This window comes from Mandrillus leucophaeus, unplaced genomic scaffold, assembly GCF_000951045.1.
Source record: "Mandrillus leucophaeus isolate KB7577 unplaced genomic scaffold, Mleu.le_1.0 Scaffold669, whole genome shotgun sequence".
Lineage (NCBI taxonomy): Eukaryota > Metazoa > Chordata > Mammalia > Primates > Cercopithecidae > Mandrillus > Mandrillus leucophaeus.
In genome coordinates, this window is record NW_012107241.1 from 1,591,042 (window position 1) to 1,596,497 (window position 5,456).

Sequence of the window (5,456 nt, forward strand, 5' to 3'; positions counted from 1 at the left end):
ACTTAGCCCAGAGACAGTTTTATGGTCCCTCGCCCTCCATTCCTCTTGTGGAGCTGCGCTGGTGAGAGCCCAGCCCAGGCTATGATTTATACAGCTCTCCCAGGCCCCTGTTGGATTCTGAGTCTGGAACAATAAGACAGGGCTATCCATCACCCCTCTGCTCATGTCTCCCTGGACTCATTGGGAAGCAAGGAGGGGTTGGTGGCAGAGAAGACAGCCTCAGGGGTCCTGCCCAGAGAGCATTTGTCACATTGATGGAATGCACAGGGCGGGGGTGGGGTGGGACAGTGGAGGCTTTTTATTTCACCCTAAGCCTGCCCTGTGACAGCCGGGATGGAGTGAGCCTGGGACGGGTGAGAATACACCTGGGGGTGGGGGTGGGTGCAGGAAGAGAATTAGAGCTCAAAAGCTGATCCCCACTGAGGATGCTGCCCCCACGCCTGCTCCAGCTCAGAATGCAGCAACTGCCTGGGTCAACACGAGCTTCCCCACCCTCCCTGTGCAGCATAGTCCCCAGCGTCAGCAGGCATGCCACACAGATAGGTGTTCACGCACTGACTACATCCCCTTTCCCCCTTAATCTGTCACCTGGCCTTGGGATCAGAGTCATTCGGAGAAGTCCTTACACACTGTGTGACTGTGTGCTTGTGTGTCCCTGTGACTGTGTGGTTGTATGATAATGTGTCAGTGTTTCCATGTGACTTTGTGACTGTGTGATTTGTGACTGTGTGACTGTGTGTCAGTGTTTCTGTGTGAACTTATGACTGTGTGTCTGTGTGATAATGTGTCAGTGTTTTCATGTGACCTCGTGACTGTATGAGTGTGTCTGTGTTCTGTGTGAATGTGTGTCATTCTGTGTCTGTGTTCTGTGTGGATGTGTGTCAGTGTGACTGTGTGTCTGTGTGACCATGTGACCATGTATCAGCATCTCCATGCGACCTTGTGATTGTGTAATGCTTCTGCATGGCTGTGTGTTTGTGTGACTATGTGTCTGTGTGTCTATGTGACCATGTGTCAGTGTGACTATGTGTCTATGTGATTGTGTGACCATGTGATCATGTATCAGTGTTTCCATGTGAACTTGTGACTGTTTCTGTGTGACTGTGTCGACTATGTGTCTATGTGATTGTGTGACCATGTGATCATGTATCAGTGTTTCCATGTGAACTTGTGACTGTTTCTGTGTGACTGTGTCAGTGTGATTGTGTCTGTGTTTCTGTGTGAACGTGTGTCAGTATGATTGTGTGACTGCATGCCAGTGTGACTGTGTGTCTATGTGACCATGTATCAACATCTCCATGTGAGCTTGTCACTGTGTAATGTTTCTGTATGACTGCGTGTTTGTGTTTCTATGTGACCATGTGTCAGTGTGACTGTATATCTATGTGATTTTGTGACTGTGTGATCATGTGTCAGTGTTTCCATGTGAACTTGTGGCTGTGTTTCTGTGTGATTGTTGGTCTGTGTGACTGCATCTGTGTGTCATTGTGAACATGTGTCAGTGTGACTGTGTATCAGTGTGACTATGTGATTGTATGACTGTGTGACCATGTGTCAGTGTCTCCATGTGACCTCGTGACTGTGACTATTTCTGTGTGACTGTTTGTGTGACTCTGTGTCTGTTTCTGAATGACCATGTGTCATTGTGACTGGGTGTCTGTGTGATTGTGTGACTCTGTGATCATGTGTCAGTGTTTCCATGTGAACTTGTGACTGTATTTCTGTGTGAACATGTGTCCGTGTGACTGTGACTGTATTTCTGTGAGACCGTGTATCTATGTGATTGTGCGTCTGTGTGACCATGTGTCAGTGTTTCCATGTGAACTCATGACTGTTTCTGTGTGAACACGTGTCAGTGTGACTGTGTGTCTATGCCTACCTGTCCATATGTGATGAGTGCATACCATGTGTGTGTTTGCAACTGTGCACAGGTTCACAGGAGTCCAAGCAACAAGACCTTTCTGAGAGTCAGGCATTTACATTCTTGAGTGGGTGGCCCAAGGGAAGCCATGACTTTGGGTTCTGTGAATAATTCAATGCTCTAAGCCTGGGGCTGAAGAGGTGCCACCCAGCCAGGAGGAAAGGAACCGGGACCCTGTACATGATCTTCTGTGCTTTCTGACCTTGCTCACCCAAGGCAGAAAGGAGGTCGTTATGTGGTGATTGTCTGTAAGCAACTTGAAATTGCCAGTCTTTCTAGGAGCCCCCACCCTTTGGTTTGGGGAGCCTGTCCCACGAAAAAAAATTGTGGTGCGGATGGGACCCAGAGCTGTGAGAACAGAGAGTCCGTGTACCCCGACCTGTGCAGAGGGAAGGCTGCGATGCATTGTCTGCCGCTCTGGCAGGGTGCACATACCCTGGAGACAGCGTTTTGGTTGTCAGGAAATTAGAGGCTTTGTTCAAAGCCAAGAAAAAAAAATTGATTCCCAAATCCAGGAGCTGAGGAAGAGAGAATTCCAGGGCTGTGGTGCGGTTGTGTCTTTGTTGTGTCTTTTTCGTTTAGTGCTGCTGAAGCAATAACATGTAATGACCTGAGCGTTGCCGCCTTTCTGCTGCCAGCTGCCTCCAGCGCCTGGGAAGTTGGCTGACCTGAGGAGAAGCCAAGGGTGGCTAATGAGTCATTAAGAGTCTTTATCAAATTAGGATTATAATCCATCTCAACATGCAGAGGAAAATGTTTCAAATTATCTGCTTTCTTAATTGCAACTCAAAGATTTGGCAGGAAATTATCATGAGAGATAATGTCTGGAAATTGATGGATTGTGCTGATGTGTGTCTAAGCTTCCCTAACTCTAATAGCTGTAGAACTCATCCACACACACACACGTACATATGCTTACACTGACACTTTGTATACACAAACACCCCTGCTATCCATACGTGTTCAATTTACTGCCCAGGCAGACACATACACACTCGTGCACACACAGATTATGTCTGCATAGCAGGTCAAGAAATTTGCATTTATTAGTTAATTTGAATAGGCTGAGATTGTTACCAGATGCTGAGAGAATGAGAGATTGGGAAGGAGAAGGTAGGATATAAAAGAAACACTTAGTCCTTGCCTTCATGAAGTTCAAAAGCTGCTTGAATTTTAAGACGTATTTGAAATTTAAGAACATGTACAAAGCAACATACAAATGTATACTACTGTGGTGGGAATGTGATCACATAAGCTCTGGGGACACAGGACATAGGTGTCTTGAATTAAGTAGTTTCTGGAGTGGTTGAGTTTTGATTTGGGTGTGGACATTACCACTGGGTATTGTGAAAGTAGCCAATGGGAATAAAGGTAGAAAGGGATGTACCAAGTCTGTCAAAAGGACCACACAGGCAAGCAGTGACACAATATATACCCAGAGTCTCTGAAGATGGGTGAGGCTGGAAGACAAACCCTGATTTGTGTTGAGAATCCAAGTGGATTCTTACTTGACTGTTAAATTGGGAGAGATTGGAACTTCACCCTTTCCACGTCCCTCCTACTAGGCCTCAGTTTCTCTGCTGTAAAATATGGATGTGATCTGAAGGCAGAATTAGGCTTTTCCACATCTCTCATGGCCCCCGAAAACCTTTAAGATTTCTGTGAGTTCAGGGATTGTGATTTACTCATCTTCATAGCCCAATGCCTTCTATGTGCCTGGACAGCCTAGATGCTGAATGGGAACCAATGAGCTGGTAAGTTTCTTAGAGGCTATCAGTGTATGCATGCTGAATGAGTGAATCAGTGAATAAAGGAATGGATGAGGGGGGCAAGGGAGTGAAAGTTTATGCTTTATGAAGGAGCAATTCAGAATGGTGGTTTGGAGTGTGGGTTCTGATGGCAGCCTGTCTGAGTTCATGCCTGGCGATAAGTCCCTTCACTTACCTAAGCCTTAGAGGGTGCTGTGGAGACCTGATAAACAATGCATGTTCGGCACTCAGCATGGAGTCTGGCACCCAGCAAATAAGCAACACATATAAGCTATTATTATTGCTGTTGTTTTGTTTTGTTTTGTTTTGTTCTTCCTTGCTAAGTAAACCGTGGTCCCTACGTGAGGTAAGCTGGGGGTTTCTTGTTCCCTCATTCAGTCACTCTTCTTCACTGTCCCCTTCTAATGCGATAAGACAGGACCACCTTCTGCAGGACATGTGGCCTTCACCTCTTCCCAGGGTTGTTGGTTGCTCCTCTGAGCCCTGCAGTCTGGCTGCCATGGGGCCCGGCTGCCAGAATGAAGTTGGGAGCCCAGCCATGCAAAATCCTCAGCTCAGGAGGCTTAGAGTTTGGATGCAGCATCAAAGGCAGCAAATGCTGATAGGGTTCCTTCCTGGGGACAGGGCGGAGAGGGTCCACTGGGTGAACAGAAGGATGCAGATGGTTCTGTGTGAGGCGGTGGTGATGCGAGTGGTGAGAATGGAGCTGGGGCTGAAGGAGAGTATGATGGCAGCAGGAGTGACAGTTGTGATGGCTAGGAGGGTGCTGAAAAGGAGACAGGAGACAAGGGGCTCAGGGAGGGATCCTTCAGTCCAAATGGGAGAGGTGGTTTTTGTTTGGTGAGAATAACACTTTCAAAACTCTATGTAACCCTGGGCAGGGGTTGGGGGTGGGGAGTTCTTAGCCACCTCTGCAGTCTGACGGAGGCCCTGAATAGCCTAATGATCTCCTTTCATGCTGGTCCTCTGTGGGGTCGGCAGAAGCAGAAGAGATGGAGGAGCTGGAGAGCTGGAGTGATACATGATAAATAATAAAGGTTTCAGCATCCAAACATAGCTTCTACCAGAACAAAAACGAAGCCTGGAAGGGAGACTTCAATAAATGGAATGCAAGTCACATAGTAATTTTAAACTTGCTAGTGGCCACACTGAAAAAGTAAAAGAAACAGGTGAAGATATTTTTAACGGCCTATTATATTTTTATTTAACTCCATGTATCCAAAATATTACTATTTTAATATGTAACACATATAAAATAATTCTTAATGAAATGTTTCACATTCTTTTTTATAGATGAAATTTTCTAAATTTATTACACACACAGCACATCACAGTTAGGTCTCGCCACCTTTCAAGCACTCAAGGCCTGCATGTGGCTAGTGGCTGCTGTAGTGGACAGCACAGGTTTAAATCCTTCTTTCTCAAATGTTTTTGGCCAAACTTTTGGGATGGCATTTCCCAGAAATGACTCTTTTTGGAAATCGTCATAACATTCTCTCTTGTCTTCCTAAATATAGTAGAAATATTCTCTCTTCCAATCTCTCTCTTTCTCAGTTCTTTCAAGCTGGCTGTGATCCTTCCCACCCCTTGCTAGAACCTAGAAAGAACTTTGAAATTACTCAGAAATCTTCTTTTTCCTTTCCTGCCACCCACAGATCCTCTTATCTGGAGCTAAGGCCCGGACAGCTCCCACCTGAGAGCTGGTATCTCTGTGTGTGTCTGTGTGTGTGTGTGTGTCTGTGTGTGTGTGTGTGTCTGTGTGTGTG

General features: G+C 46.2%; 1 long non-coding RNA gene across 1 annotated transcript in view; it reads right to left on the minus strand.

Annotated features, from left to right (window-relative positions):
- Nucleotides 1-4,243: 4,243 nt before the first annotated feature.
- Nucleotides 4,244-5,456, minus strand: part of LOC105555009 — a 6,329-nt gene continuing 5,116 nt past the window's right edge. Inside the window, exon 3 of the long non-coding RNA XR_001008415.1 lies at nucleotides 4,244-4,456. This is a non-coding gene — a long non-coding RNA (uncharacterized LOC105555009). The remainder of the gene's footprint in view (nucleotides 4,457-5,456) is intronic.